Source organism: Mustela nigripes, chromosome 3 (genome assembly GCF_022355385.1).
Source record: "Mustela nigripes isolate SB6536 chromosome 3, MUSNIG.SB6536, whole genome shotgun sequence".
Taxonomy (NCBI): domain Eukaryota; kingdom Metazoa; phylum Chordata; class Mammalia; order Carnivora; family Mustelidae; genus Mustela; species Mustela nigripes.
Genome location: NC_081559.1, coordinates 177,178,814 through 177,195,316, shown reverse-complemented (window position 1 = coordinate 177,195,316; position 16,503 = coordinate 177,178,814). Strand labels below are relative to the sequence as shown.

At 39.9% G+C, this 16,503-nt stretch overlaps 1 long non-coding RNA gene across 8 annotated transcripts in view; it reads right to left on the bottom strand.

Moving 5' to 3' along the window:
* LOC132014254 (uncharacterized) overlaps window positions 1–16,503 on the bottom strand; it is a 268,817-nt gene that overhangs the window by 212,019 nt on the left and 40,295 nt on the right. Inside the window, exons 4-5 of one of the 8 annotated variants that reach the window (XR_009403259.1) lie at window positions 12,924–13,040; window positions 11,411–11,480 (exon numbers count right to left, since the gene is read on the bottom strand). The exons of the other annotated variants lie outside the window; for them this stretch is intronic. This is a non-coding gene — a long non-coding RNA (uncharacterized LOC132014254). The remainder of the gene's footprint in view (window positions 1–11,410; window positions 11,481–12,923; window positions 13,041–16,503) is intronic. 8 annotated transcript variants of the gene reach the window in all.

Sequence of the window (16,503 nt, the reverse complement as noted above, 5' to 3'; positions counted from 1 at the left end):
GCCAAGGAAAGAAAACGAGCATAGGAGGAAGCCAAGTTGGCATGCTGCCTAGGAACCAAATAAGACAACACCTGAGAGGTGAAGTGAACAGAGAGCTTTACTTCTTGGTGTGTATTCTAGTCATATCTTCATTTCTACCCAAGGAGAAATGATAAATGACATGTCTACTGCCTCCTCCAGCCTTAAGGCCAATTTGCCGCCCTCCTCTACCTGACTTTGTCAGTAAACACCCCCCACCGCTTTGCCATAGCTCCACAACTCTGATCATGCCATTCTCCACTCTCTCCACATCCCCAAATCTTCCAGCTCTCTTCCCTGCCCGAGAAACACATTCCATAATGTTCTTGACATTTTAAGACAGGGAAAAGCATTTTAGGATGGGGGATTCATGCAGAAGCTACACAACGGGTTAAGACAAACAATTAAATAATTGGTAAGACAGTAACTTTCAAACAGGATCCCTGCAGCCCTCCTCTGCTTGCTGTCACACAGGGCATGAAAGACGGATTGCCTTAATACCAACCCTTTGCATTAATAAGTACTGAGTCCAACGGGAATAGCCCCAGGTAAGAGGGATCTCCAGCGAGGTTCACACCAATGTGCACCTCATTCAACAGCCACACAGAAATCATAGTTACCAGCAGAAGACCACGTGACTCATAGGACCTTAATGCATTTTGTAGCAAAATGTATAAGTAAGCAACTAAAATGAGAATTTCCTTTTTTATATATATATTTTTAAAATTTATTTATTTATTTATTTGGCAGAGACACACACACACACACACACAGTAAGAGAAAAAACACAAGCAGGAGGAGTGGGAGAGGGAGAAGCAGGCTTTCTGCTGAGCAGGGAGCCTGACATGCGGCTCGATCCCAGGCCCCTGGGATCATGACCTGAGATGAAGGTAGATGCTTAATGACTGAACCACCCAGGCACCCCAGAATTTCTTTTTTTAAACAGAGTTCAGAAAAGATTCAAAACATAAAGCTGCATAAGCCATGTGTGGACCACAGAATGCTAGTTTCATGGGATCGCAACAGCTGTCATAAAAAATGAAGACCCTGGGGGGGGGGCACCTGGGTGGCTCAGTGGGTTAAGCTGCTGCCTTCGGCTCAGGTCATGATCTCAGGGTCCTGGGATCGAGTCCCGCATCGGGCTATCTGCTCAGCGGGGAGCCTGCTTCCTCCTCTCTCTCTGCCTGCCTCTCTGCCTACTTGTGATCTCTGTCTGTCAAATAAATAAATAAAATCTTTATAAAAAAAAAAAATGAAGACCCTGGGGCGGCTGGGTGGCTCAGTGGGTTAAAGCCTCTGCCTTCGGCTCGGGTCATGATCCCAGGGTCCTGGGATTGAGCCCCACATCAGGCTATCTGCTCAGCGGGGAGCCTGCTTCCTCCTCTCTCTCTGCCTGCCTCTCTGCCTACTTGTGATCTCTGTCTGTCAAAGAAAAAAATAAAATCTTAAAAAAAAAAAAAAAAAACGAGGACCCTGGTTAAAAATCCTGGAAACATTAGATAAGACAAGTTTCTTTATCATTGTCTTTAACATGTCAAGCTGAATTGCGTTTCTCTTAGAAGATGATAAGATATTGTAACATTCCCCAAGTTTATGTGACCACAGAATCTCCTTATGCAGATTATCTTGCAGGTCTAGGGTTTTATTAGGGAGCATCCTTTAAAATTTAATCATAGGACCAGATTTATATTTTAAAAATGATAGAATCAGATTAGATTCCTAATCTCGGTTATGGAGTGATTTTAGAACAGCTGTTCTCAATTGTGTATGCCCATTAAAATCACCCAAGAAACTTCTAAAATTCCCAATGCCCAACCCTTATCTGAATCAGTCAAATCAGAATTCTTAGGCCTAGGACTGAGGCATCACTATTCTGGAAAGCTCTGAGGGAGTTACAACGGGCAGCCAAGTTGAGAGCCATCACTTTCGAGTCTCCTACCAAGGCAGGATGTTCTTCTTCAGCATCTTTGATATCTTGGTGTGCTAACTCTTTAATATGGGGGACCCCCGTGGCCGCATGACACAGCAAAACATCCCTCCGCTATGTCAAACCCAAGAGGAAGCCCACTGTGTCTAAGATAACATTTATATGAGTAACGTTTTATATTGCTCAAACTGTAGGACATGTGCTACATTCCTATCTTCCATCAATAAATGAATGGCTCCCTTTTTTCCTCCCCCTTAGTAGTTTGGACACAGTATTCCACATAAAAATCCCACAAAGGGAAAAACAAGCCTCAAATTTATTAATAAAGTTCTAACGGCAAATATTGAAAAGCCGATACCCAGGCAGAGAGTACGGAATATTAACTGTGACATGTAATATTTAAGGGCAGAAATTTTTTATTAATATTTATACACCTAATATGTACAATCGAGAAATCTAAATAGCAGGAATACTTTCTGCATTATGCAGACACAGGCCCAGTGAATCTGCTGGCCTCCAGGGTCCAGAGTTAGACTGCCTTGGAGGTAGGAGCTAACCCAGGCTTCTTTGCCAAACTTGGCCTTGGTAGGAACCTTAATTAATCTTATTTATAGTTCTACCAAGTAGTGCTCTTCTTCTCATTGAATTACTTGGAATGCATGCTTAGCTATAAGATGCTGCTTTCAGTTGAAGAGTTAAAATAAAAACTACTTGGGCGCCTGGGTGGCTCAGTGGGTTAAAGCCTCTTCCTTTGGCTCAGGTGGTGGTCCCAGGGTCCTGGGCTCCAGCCTGGAGTCAGGCTCTCTGCTCAGCGGGGAGCCTGCTTCCCTTCCTCTCTCTCTGCCTGCCTCTCTGCCTACTTGTGATCTCTGTCAAATAAATAAATGAAATCTTTAAAAAATAATAATACATTTTAAAAATAAATAAAAATTAAAAAATAAAAAATAAAAAACACTTGACCCCAGGGACTCCAGCCACACAATAACCATTCAAACATTGGAACCTAAAATGATATGCCTTTGAGAGAATGGACCAAAAACCATTTTCATAAATTACACCCCAAAAAGCACTGTCCCCGATTTGGAATGAATTGTTACATGATAGGTTATTCTGTTAAAATGTGTTAATAATTTATCCCCTTCCTTCCCATGGATTTCGTGCAAAATTTGCATCAAAGAAAAAAAATTAACTAGTGCTTTATCCTTAAAACTGAAAAGGTTTATGACAAGGTAGTTCTATTATTTACTTTAACAATAAAATAAAGCCCACTATCAACCTGACTTGTTAAAACCAGCTATCTGATCTTAGAGTCACTAATCTTTATTTCCTTCATAATCCAATTTCCTTTATTATTTGCATTGCTAATGACTGTTTTGATTAAAAAATTAGGGATAGAAATGATAATGCTGTATAATTAAGTATGCAGATTTGGAGCTTTTTGCCTTTAAATGCAGTGTGTTCGAAGAGCCAGATCTCCTGTAGTAGATAATCGTGAAATTATATATTGCATTAGTAACGTGCTGGAATAGTTAAGGAGCTAAAAATTTCAGGATTATCCCATGTCCAATAGCTGGTGGCATAAATATACCAAATGAATCTAAGTAGGCCTTTAGAAAATCCAATTTATTGAATTAAGTATGAGTTTTAATAGCCCAATAAAACATCACTGAAAGATAAATATTGAAAATTGCATTGCCCAATTTCAACACAGCAATTCATTGAATTTTATCTCTCTACAAAATAAATAAATATTATAATTATTTTTCATGACAGATTTGTACCTAACGTAAACGATACCCCTTTGTGAACCTGAGAGCTTCTGTAATAATGGGGTAAACTTATCTGCTGTTTTCAACACAGCTTATTAGGTGTTTCCAAGATTTTGTTTATTTATTTGAGAAAGAGACGTAGGGGCAGGGAGAGGGAAAAGCTGAGTGCGAGCCGAGGGCTCAGTCTTACAACCCTGAGATCATGACCTGAGCCAAAATCAAGAGTCGGCAGTTTAATTGACTAAGCCACCCAGGTGCCCCTCCTTATTAGGTGTTTTAAAACTAAAATATAAAGAGGGCCTCAGAGAGTGCATAGCACTTATGCTAAAGAAGAGGGAACTCTGGGAAAGTGGCTGAGAGGAGGCGGGAATTGACGGCCATGTTTCATTTTGTGGGTGGGCTGCTGTCACACGGAAGTGGGACTGGACTTTCTCTGAAGCTTCTGAGAGCTAGAGAACAAATGGAGATAGGCTGGAAAACAACATAATGAAATCTTTTCAAGCAGTTGAAATTATTTCAAGAGTGGAAAATTCCCCAAAGGGAGTGAGTCTTTCCTTAATAAAAGCAAAGTCTTGAAAAACTCTGGCAGAAAGAAGGAAGAGGTCTGGCGTCAGCAGTCAACAGAATTCCCTTCAAAGTTTGCTTCTACCCTGAGGTCCTAGAATTTTCCGAGATTAATTACAGTTAATTGGGAAATGTTAAAAATCAAGGGATTTAGGGACGTCCGGGTGGCTCAGTTGGTTAAGCTTCTCCCTTCGGCTCAGGTCATGATCCCAGGATCCTGGGATGGAGCCCTGCATGGGGATCCCTGCTCAGTGGGGAATCTGCTTCTCCCTCTGCCTCTATCTGACACTCCCCCTTCTTGTGCTCTCTCTCTCTCTCTCAAATAAATACAAAAATAAAAATACTAAACACACACACACACACACACACAAGGAATTTAAATGAATCATTTGAAATACCACAAACCAAAATCAATTGAAAATAAAACTTTTTTTTTTTTTAAGATTTTACTATTTATTTGACACAGAGAGATCACAAGTAGGCAGAGAGGCAGGCAGAGAGAGAGAGAGAGAGAGGAGGAAGCAGGCTCCCTGCTGAGCAGAGAGCCCGATGCGGGACTCGATCCCAGGACCGTGAGATCATGACCTGAGCCGAAGGCAGCAGCTTAACCCACTGAGCCACCCAGGTGCCCTGAAAATAAAACTTTTAACCCAAGTTACAACCACTGAGAGACAAAAAAATTTTGTAATTAAATCATTCTCTATTAAGAATATGTACAAATATTATCATATTTTTCTATATATAGTCATTTTGGGGCAAAATCTGTACAAGAATGGTCTTTTTTGATATTTTAAACTAAAAATTGTTAACTATTAGATACCTACATGCTTATGGTTGCTATCCCTAGATTTCTAATTACTTTTTTCTTTTTCTTCCTTACATTAATACATTTGTTTTCTTAAATAGGGCATGTTTGAGAAATAATAAATTTCAGTAAGATATTAAAAGTGTGTTTTGACGACATGTATATATTCACAGAATAAAGTTAAAGACTGAGACACTTAGATAATTCTTCATCGAAGCCTCCCTTTGACTTTAATTGTCTGGGTACTGTGTAAAAAAAAAAGTTTAAGAACTTAAATTATAATTACCTAAATTTGTCCTTTAACTTCTCAGTCCAGAAACCTCCTATGTATTCCATCATCTGAAAACTCATACAAGTTAATAAACCCAGCTTTCTGGAGATACTTTACTAAAAGTCAGAGAACACCATCTTAGTATCTTTAATAATTATGTAATAAGGGGTATTTTAAATTTTATGGCATTTTAGTTTAAAATTAAATCATTGTTGATAATTATTTAGGGTTATAATTGCAACAGCTACACTAATTACAGGGGTGAAAAAGTAGCAAGATTTAATTCTGGTAAAATTAAGTATTTTACCAAGCTATAGCCTTATAGTCAAAATTAAGGCAATAACCACATGGTACAAATTCAGAAGGAAAAAAATATGATTTATTCTAGTGCTCCCTGGTAATATCATGCAAGAGAACTTATGAAAAAAAAAAAACATAGTATTAGATGTATACCTACCATCTAAGAACTCTATTTTAAACTCAAAGCTGTCATTTAAATGTTGTGACAGACAGTTAAAGATATCACAGAAGGCCTTACAATGGGATTCAAGTGCCACACCTTCAAGATTATTTGAACGTTCTGGAAAACACCGTATTGGATAATTCAGTTTTCAAATAAAATTGCTAGTTTCCACCAGCCTTCCTCAGTGTTCAATTCAATTTGTTGTTTTAGGAGATTGCATTTTGGGGTCAGGCCAAGTAAACAAGTGTGCCATTAAGAAAAATATGATTCTTTTCCTATAGGGATAGCATCATAGCACCACAGGTGAGCAAACAGCTAAAAGCAGCTATGCGTGGAAAAAAAGGTAGTGACACCAATTGCTTCTGAAAATACTTGCTTCATTCTCCAGTCCATGTCCTTTCTCTCATCTGTACTCAGAGCAAACTGGTCCCCTCTTGCAGACTCAGCTCTATTTCCAGGATCCCATTCAGGACTCAATAATAAACTTTGGGTCAACTTAACTGTGGCCTGACTTTGGTTCTTCACCCAGTTCTGATACATGACCGTTTGACTATGACCCCCATCTTTCATCTCTGTCCTGACCAATGATTTGCCTTGTTCTTCTGTACTTGATCATCTGCTTAAAAACCTGGTCAGGAAGCCAATCTTTCTGTGGCTGGGACACAACACTGTCCCTGTGCTTAAGAAAGAGAGAGGCTCCCATAGATTTTAAAAGTAATACAGACACGCACAGGTACATGTATACCTGTGCAAACACATAAAACTCTTTTGGGGGGTTTTCTGTATATTTCTCCATCCACTGAATCAAACACTCTAAATTTCATCCATGCCATAAGACATTCCATTTATGGGGTTTGGTGTAAAAAGAGCTCATATGTTCACTTTCACAACCACTGCAACACCTTTTATTCAAGTAAAAGAGGTAGAGTGAAATAGGTTGTAGCCACCAATGCAGCCACTATTTGCTTTCAGAGGTGTGGTTTACTTTGCATCCCCTTACTGGTCTTTCCCAGTATGGGATACTAGTGGGTACCTCTAGCTGGAGTATCCCTAGCTATCCTTTCAAGCCTCTGCTTTATTATATGTATGTGGGATGAAGCCATACACTCAAAGGCAAAATGGCTCTGGGACCTTGACCAGTAGTTACCATCACCTCTGAGAAGAATCCAGAAACATACTTGTGACACTGGTAGATATTTGGGAGAAATGGTTATTCTGCGTGCACTACCACATGGTTGGGCCACACTGATTTTTTTCATAACAGGTAGAGCAAGAAAACTGCCCAAAGTTACTCCGCTGATGTACAAAGTACACCACCTGCTTTGCTGCTTTCTGTTAAGTCTCGAAGAAGTTTAGAAACACAAAATTTGTAGTTAGCTTGATCTAACTCATTTTGAACCAAGTAAAGCAGGGAAGCACTGTGTCCTCTGGAGGACTGAAAGCAACACCTGTGGGGAATTTTTATATCAAGTTGATAACACAACTGAACCCCTTGAAGAGACCAGTTGAGAATTTATTTTCCTGACAACTCTTGCCCAGATGATTTTATCTCATCTCATGGATGAATTACAAGATCATGACTCCTATATTTAAACCTTGAACCCCAACCTGTTCCCCAACCTCAAGACTCATCACCTAACTGCCTCCTCTGTCACTCCACATGGACATTGGTCAAGCGTCTTGCAATGAACATGTCCAAAATGGAGAGGATGCTACCCGTTCCTCAGTCAGTTTGTCCAGATATCTTTCCCTTCTCACTAAATAACACCTCCATTCTTCCAGGTACACCAGTACAAATCTTGATTTCTCTCCTTCTCCCACATTCAATTTATTAGCAAATCCTCTCAAGTCTTCCTTTTAAATATGCAGAATGGTTTCCCCATTCACCATCGCTACCATGACAACTCTGCTCCAGGCAGCACCATGGCGTGGCTGGATTAACACAGCCTCCTACCTTTGGCATTCCTCCACCCACTTACACTCCTACATGTATCCTACACAGAACAGGTGGAGGAATCCTTTCAAAAGGTAAGTCCGATCATGCCACTCCTTGCTCAAACCCTTGCAGTGGTTTCTCAACCTATAGAGCGTGAAATCTAAACTCTTCACCAAGGCTTATGTAAGGCTACACCTTGACCTCCCACTGTCCTTCACCTATATCTTCCTGCCAATGCCTCCTATCACTTTCCCCCTCATCCACTCTTTTCCACCCACAAGGGCATCCATGCAGCTACATCCTAAACACACTCCTATTCTGAGACTTTGCCATGATTTCTGGAACAGTCTTCCCTGACATCTGCGAGTCTTGAGCCATCACTTCCTGTAGGTCTCTGCTGAGTGGAACCTTAAGGAAGCCTTTTCTACATAAAATAGCATGTCACATCCATATCACTCCTTATTGCCTTCTCCTGCTTTATTATTCCTGTTAGCATGTTATTTATTTATTTATTTATTGCCTGTCCTCTCTGGGAGGATGTAAATGCTCTGAGGGTAGGGACTCGGTATTCTCAGCATTGAACAGGGCCTGATGCAGAGCAGGAACTCACTATGTATTTGTTGGGTGATTAAATGAACGAGTAGTGTACTCTTTTGTTCCTAGTCTCCCTTGCAATGGAAGCCTGCATGTTTGTACGTCCTAGCACATCATCTGGAACACATCAGACCTTGATCCAGGCATTTGCAATGTCCCAAGGATGGGAAATCTGGAGTTAATCATCCTTTTCAAATTGGCACTGCCCTCTGGGCATTTTATCATCCTTACCCCAAAACTGCTGGAAAATCCAGACTGAGCGATGACAATGTTCTCCTAAGGAGCCATTTGCTGTTCATAAAACTTTAAAAAATAGCACCTATGGAACAAAGAGGCTGATGCAGTGTTAGACATACATTATCCTGAAGAGCTGAGAATGGCTTCCAGGAATAGGATGTACTACATAATGGCATCATCACCTATCCATTTCTCATTAAAAGGAGCCTGACAGTGCATGGGCGCCATACATTTATTTCTAAAGCTCTTTTCTGAAGTTGTTCTTATAGACTCACTATGGATGTGAAGGCTAGATACAAGATTCTAAATGAGAATTTCTAATAACTTAGAAAATCCTTAAAATGGTCCATCCCTTCTTGATGTGGAATTAGAAAAGAAGGGAGTGGAAAACAGGGAAGCGATGACTGCAGAGAATACAGCAAGTGAATTTCAGACAAATCTTACTCTTTCAGAATGAATGGGCTAAATGATTAGACAGAGCAAATACCTTATCCTCTTTTCTACGCATTATCTACATAAAGTGCTTAGCTCAGAACAGGCATTGAATTCATAGTAATTATTATTCTATTCTCTGGGATTTTGGTTAAGATCGCAGACTTTGATGTCAGACCCACAAGGGTTAATTCTTAGTTGCTACTTACTCCTTGCAGAATTGGAAAAACCACTTAGCATTGCTGAACTTTCATGCTCTTATTTCGAAAATGGACATAACAACACCCTTCATAATGGAAGGACTATGTAAGATACACATGTAAGGGACTGCATATAGTTCAGCACCTAACATATAAATAATAATGACATCTATAATATGAACAATAGATAAAAGAGCAAACATTGCAGGAGGAAATCAAGAAGAAAGAGGAGTATCTAAAGGATTTGTGGTTGCTCTTCCATTCTTTCAAGTTTCTACTCAACTCCCCCTGGATTTGAAGAGCTGCTAATGAAAGAGAAGGCTTGGACTCCCTAGGAGGGACAGGGAACCATTTCCCTCCATCTGCCAACTGATTTCCCACCTGACTTCACACATTTAACATCACTCCCAGGATTGGATAAGGCAAGGCCACTCTTTCCCTAAGAAGCCCAACCTCTTAGAAGTAAGGTGGGTTCGTCCTTTGTCATGGCTCCAATCTTTCTAGTTCCTCCCTTGTACTAGGTTGGCTCTACTCATTACACTCCAATCCAAGGACCCTTGACTGCTTCTCCCCTGCACCATGTGCTCATCATGTGCACCGTGTGCACCATGTGCACCATGTGCACACTCCTCTCTCTTCCCTGAAGGAAGAGCCTGGGCTCTCACCTGCTGATTCATCTATTCGTTCTCATTCAAACCAACTTGGACTTGCCTATCAAGATCCAGCCTGTGCATCACATCCCTGAAAAAGCTTGCCGTCCTCCTCACCAACCACTAGTAGAGATGATTTCTAACTCCTTTGCCTTATTAGAAATACATTATGCCTTCTAGAACCTGCATTGCCACTGCTGGTTCATCTGCAGGACGGGTCAGGATCAGACGGATCTGATTTCTACTTCCAACTCCCCATTAACTATGAGACCTTAAGGATGCTATTTAATATTCTTGAGGCCAAGTACCCTTATCTGTAAAATAAAAATAATAGTATCTGAGAGGATTCTTAAAAGAATGCGAGGAGATCATGGAAACAAATATCCACTCAGTGCTATCACATAACAAGTGTTTTATCGGCACAGTATCTGGCCCATAGAACTCAGTAAGTCATCAAGAAATATTCACAAAGCATTTATTATCTGTCAGGCATTGTCTTGGAAGCTTGCATTTCAATGGAGGAAGTAAGACCCAGTTCCAGTTTTCAAGAAGCTCCAAGGGGTGGGTGAGGGAGTGTTGGTTGGGGGAGGGGTCGGGGGTACCAGGCATGTCATGGAGCGACAGACAAAAGCTATAATCGTGCCACAGCATGGTAGGTGCTATAATGGGATAGGATTACAAGTGACTAGACCCACTCAAGTCTTGAGGGGCAGAAAGTCTTCCCAGAGGTTTTGGGATTCAAGCTAAGACATGAAGGGTGAATAGTAATCAGTCCCACAATGGTGCTAGGGGAGATAGTAGAGGTGATAAGCTTTGGCAGATGGGTTGGTGCTGGGGGTGGGGTAGCCACAGCATGAAAAGATATTCTTGGCAGGAAATGTGCAGACATCTAGGCATAAAAGAGAACACACTGAGTTCGGAGAGCCTAAAGCATTTCAGTGTGGCTCGAGACAATACAGATAACTGATACTACTGAATAAATTAACTAAGTAATTGGTTAGTTGGACTCTCCGCCCTCCCTACCCTCACTAAGCTCTTACAGTTCTTTTCTGCTCTGTGTTCCAAACATCTGAAGACGTGTTCACATCCAATAGAAAACAATGGCTAAGAGCTGGCGCTCTGGATTCCCACCGCCAACGCTCAAATCTCAGCTCTGCTACTCACTGGCTTTGTGACTTCAATTACTTACCTCCAGCCTCCTCTCTCATAAAACTGAGATAAAAATAGTCCCTTCTGTGGCTACACAGATTCGGTTCTTAGCATGGCAGCTGACACAGAATACTCATCCAATAAATGTTATTATCATAATGTGTACTCCACCATAAATGGCCCTGAGTGCACTTCTTGTCTTCTCGCCCAACTGCAAGCTTCTTGGGGTCAAGGACATAGTCTTAAACATTTTCTCTTCCCTGATAAGATGGAAGGGTGCTGGTTTAAAAAGCCCAAAGAATGTGTGCCAATAGGTCTATATATAGCTCAGGCAGCATAGCAGAATGCTTCACATTGTGAAATCCAGACCCAGATGTGCCTGGGCTCATACTCACAGCTCTTCCATTTGCTGACTTTTTAATCTCGGGCAAGATGCTTAACCTCTCGTTGCCTTGGTTTTCTCATCTGTAAAGTGGGGATAATTATAGTAATGACCTCACTGGTTAGTTATGGGCATTTAATGGCTAAAGTCCTTAAACCAGAGCTGTTATTTAACTAAGAGGTGGTAAAGTTACTATTATGCTCTGTGTATTTGGAGCATCCGAATGGGAAATCAGATCTGAGGGAGGGATGCAAGATGTCCAAATATGCAGCCAACCTAAAGATACAATGGCAATTAGACACGTATAGTTTCTACGTAGTTGTGTAAAATCACCTGCACCTAAGCACAAATATTCACAACCTCATTATATTAAAAGAAACAGCATCAAATATAATAGGTTCTACATAGATTTCTCTCTGCCTCATACCTGATTTTGTCTTATTAAGCTTGAGTCATAGAATCTTGGCTTTAGTACAACCCAAGTAAGGCACTGGAGGGCTGCCCAGAAATAAGAAACAACAAGAGACCACATCTTAATATCCTGATACCAACAAATACCAAAAATTACAGCTTTAAAAAGTTAGATATTAATGATTGATCCAGTCCTTAAGAGACTCAGTGCAATTTGAGCCATCAAAGTCAGCTCTAAAGCTGGATCAAATCCACTTACCCATCCCTGATTTAGAGCTTATGGATTTTATTCTTCTAAGAATCTGTAATCCAAATATCTCATTTAAGGCTCATGGGGGAAGATGCAATAAAGTGTACAGAATGCTAGGAATTCAAATGGGGGAAATTCCTAACTCCTTAATTAAAGTTGCAGGGATAATGCTTTCTGCATGAATCAGATTCATAAAAGTATTAGCAACCACAGATTTATAGCTGGACAACAGATATATGTCATGCTCTGAGTTACAGCTGAGAACAGAGTTTGTTAAAGCTGAATTATGGCAAATGCCTTCAACTGAAAAAATGTATGCATAAAATATTAACCATGGTACACACTTAGAATACTCTGCAGTATAATAAAGACAGTTTCTTTTAAAGGTTATAAATTAAGAATGCTTCCTTTCAAATGAATTACAATTATCACTTTATTTTTTTAAAGTGGCTGAGCATGTATCTTGTGTCTAACTCTTATTTAAAGGATATATCCTTAACCTTAACATTTGGCTACATAACTTTTCCTCAGGGTCCTGGATTGCAACCACATGGCTACTATAAAAATGGGAAAGAAATATACCTCAGTCATCACAATTGGTAATTATCCTGCTTGCTACCAAGATGCTTCTATGTGTTGATTCAGTGAGCAGGTTTACAAATGTTCAGAGTACTTTTTTTCCCCCCTGTTCTTATTATTTTAAGAAAATCCAGGTAGGAACTGCCTAAGAGATAAAGATTAGCTGGATAACCCCCATGAAGGTATACCTCTTCTTCCAAGCCAGGAAATGAGAAAAGAAAAATTTTTTAATCATTTGAAGATACATTTTCATTAAGAAACTTGGGGATTTGAGTTCATAACTCACCCATTCAGGAAAGGGAATTTGTTGGATGGAATAAGTGAGCCTCTTTCTCTCTTCAGGTCTGCAAGGGGACTCTCTCACTTAGCTGGCAGATGATGGAGTGAGTTCTGGTACCTCCAGCTGTCAGATTTGCAATAATATTTAGACTTTGCAAATTACTTTACCAACTCCCAAGATCATCAGTTTGTAGGTTTTTTTCCCCTCTTGAAACTTGGCTTTGATTCCTACTAGTCTACTGACTTGAGTTATTGTCAAGTTTATCCAAAACTCATCAGCTTTTGCTTCATCACCTCTTGGCCAGAGCATGATTCACCATTTAAACTTCTTTTTTAATTTTTTTTACTTTTTTATTTTTTATTTTTTAAAGATTTTATTTATTTATTTATTTGACAGAGAGAAATCACAAGTAGATGGAGAGGCAGGCAGAGAGAGGGAAGCAGGCTCCTCGCTGAGCAGAGAGCCCGATGTGGAACTCGATCCCAGGACCCTGGGATCACGACCCGAGCCGAAGGCAGCGGCCTAACCCACTGAGCCACCCAGGCACCCCTAAACTTCTTTTTTTAAAGGAAAGACTATATGTGCATATATATATGCACATATATATGTACACACACATACATATACATATATACATACACATATATATGTATATACACACACACACACACACATTGCTGTTTATAAAAGGATACTCTCAAATTAATTAGATCTTAAAACCATACCTTGCTTTAAAAATTGCTATTCCTTAAAGATATTCAAGATTCATTAGTATGTTTGTTCAGCAGCTTGTAAAAAAAAAGTTAACAAATATAAATCTTTGATCACCATCTCTCCTTTCCCTGTTACCTTTTTTTTTTTAACTTTTCCCCACATTCGTGGAAAATTCTGAAATTACAGAAAAGATAAAGAAGAAACTATTTTAAGTAATTCCTAATTTCAATACCTTGGGATAATTACCATTAAAACATTGATATTTCTTTCTAGAACTTTTCCTACACACCTTCTAACAGCATTAGGGTCATAATACGTACAGGTAACTTTACATATTGCATTTAAAATGTAACATGTCTAAGAATTTCTCCAGCTCCATATTCTTTGAAAACCTAATTTTTTAATGGTTGTATAACATACTCTAATGTGGATATGCCTTAATGAACTGAACCATTTGCAACAAGTATGACATTGAAGATGTATTTAAATTTTCATACTTATACTCATATCCCTACTCTCTTCTCTAATTAATTCCTCAGTCTCTACAAGTGCAAATGTTGTGTCCAAAGATATTTTAGAAGGCTGTTTGGCATATATTGTCTCCAAGACACTAGTCCTTAATTTTAGTGATGCTGGCTTGTCTTACCCTGATAATGGGCAGATACTATTGTTATCTTTATTTTATTTTTTTAAAGATTTTATTTATTTATTTGACAGAGAGAGATCACAAGTAGGCAGAGAGGCAGGCAGAGATTGAGAGGAGGAAGCAGGCTCCCCGCCGAGCAGAGCCAGATGCAGTGTTCGATCCCAGGACCCTGGGATCATGACCTTAGCCAAAGGCAGAGGCTTAACCCACCGAGCCACCCAGGCACCCCTGTTATCCTTATTTTAGAGATGAGGAAGTGGAGGCAGCAAGATTAAGTAATTTCCCAAAGTTGCACCACAGAGAAACTGAGCTTTGAATGCAGGTAAATGCTCCTAAACACTGTTCCCAGATGCCTTTTGGGAAAAGTTGCAAGACTTTTAATAAATATTGTGAATTTTTAAAAAGATGCTATAATCCACAGTTATCTGTAACAGCACTCACCTCACCTTACATCACCTTAAGATTGACTAACATAATAAAAATATAATAAAAAAATAAAATGAGGACTTCTGTTGTTGTTTTTGCAGAGGCTATTAATAGTAGCATCTTAAATACAGAACTATTTATCCTGCTTCTGGAAACCTGGGCTTACTCCCAGACACTTCTTGAAAGCAAATACAGAAGAAGTCTAAATAATATACTAAGAATTATGCTTTTCAGTTGTTAAGAAAAATGTAACTATAAATTGATTAAAATTTTAAAACAGGGGCACCTGAGTAGCTCAGTTGGTTAAGCATCTGCCCTCCAGCTCAAGTCAGGATCCCAGAGCCCTGGGATTTAGCCCCATCAGGCTCCCTGCTCAGAGGGAAGTCTTCGTATCCCTCTCCCTCTGTCCCTCCCCCACCAACTTGGGTGCGCTCTCTCTTGCATGCACATCTCTTTCTTTTAAATATATAAAATCTTCTGAAAAATGTTTTTAAGCCATTAAGATACAAACATCCAATTTCGTCCACTGGGCCCAAAAGCACAATGCATAATGCCTATAAAATTTTCTTTAAAAGAAACATATTTTATTTATTTGTTAGAGAGAGTCCAGATAGAGCAAGAGAATAAGCAAGGGGAGTGGTAGGCAGAGGGAGAAGCAGGCTCCCCGCTGAGCATGGAGTCCAATGCAGGACTCGATCCCAGGACTCTGGGATCATGACCTGAGCTGAAGGCACACGCTTAACTGACTGAGCCACCCAGGCATCCCAAGCCTATAAAACTTTCAATGTCCTCTGCCCCCCCACCCCCCGCCAAAAGCAACAACATGTATTGGCTCTAAAATAAGAAAATTACAAAACAGGAATTAATAAATGCTACTGTTGTACCTACAGAATGCAACATTTTGTTAACTACCCAAGGACAATTAAATCTTAAGATGGTTATATATAAGTTCAAATGTACCACTTCCATTATCAATATAAATTCGATATGATATGGGTCTTTAAAAACAAAAGAACCTAGGACCTACAAAGATCTTAAATTGATCTTGAGTTTGAAGAGGTCCTTCTTTCTGATCAAGCTGTTTTCGATCTTGTCTCTGTGAAGCACGGCTTTCCTTTCCCCAGTAAGTAACATACATAACATACATAACACACCAAAGTGTTAAATATCTTATATTTAAGATAGCAACAGGTAATATAAAATTTTTACATCTGTCTACAGTCTCAGTAATAAAGGTCGGTTGCTTCAGGCACTCACTTCTGCTGACTATATAATTTGGAGTGTTTGCAGTATAGTTTCCTCTATGTTAGTCATTGTTTAGTCTTCATTGAATATACAGTTTCCTTTTGCTTTTTACTCAGATCCTGGACCAAACTTCTCACTGCTTCTCCCTGCTGGCCACCCAGTGTGTGGTACTTTGTTTAAAAACAGCCTTAGCAAACTACACTTTGTCTCTAGGCTGAAATTCCAAATTCGGGCAAGAAGAAAACTGATCCCTCTTGGGCCAGGTACCCTTCTTGGTGCTAATCAACTCTGGGTGTGAGGGCAGGGCTGTAACTTCTCGAGACCAAGTATGCATATGAGACAAAGGGAAGGGAAGGCTTAGCCTGCATCCCTAGATAATAGAGCAGGAGTCAAGAATTAAGTGCGGAAAACCAGGGCAGCAAGAGTGAGGAAAATGTAAGCTAGCATACATCCAGACTGCTTGAGTCCCGGTTTGCACCCATCATCTGGGTGGCTTGTGGGAGAGGGATCAGCAGTGCAGAAGTGGAGGAGAGTCTTACGATCTCCCAGGAAGAG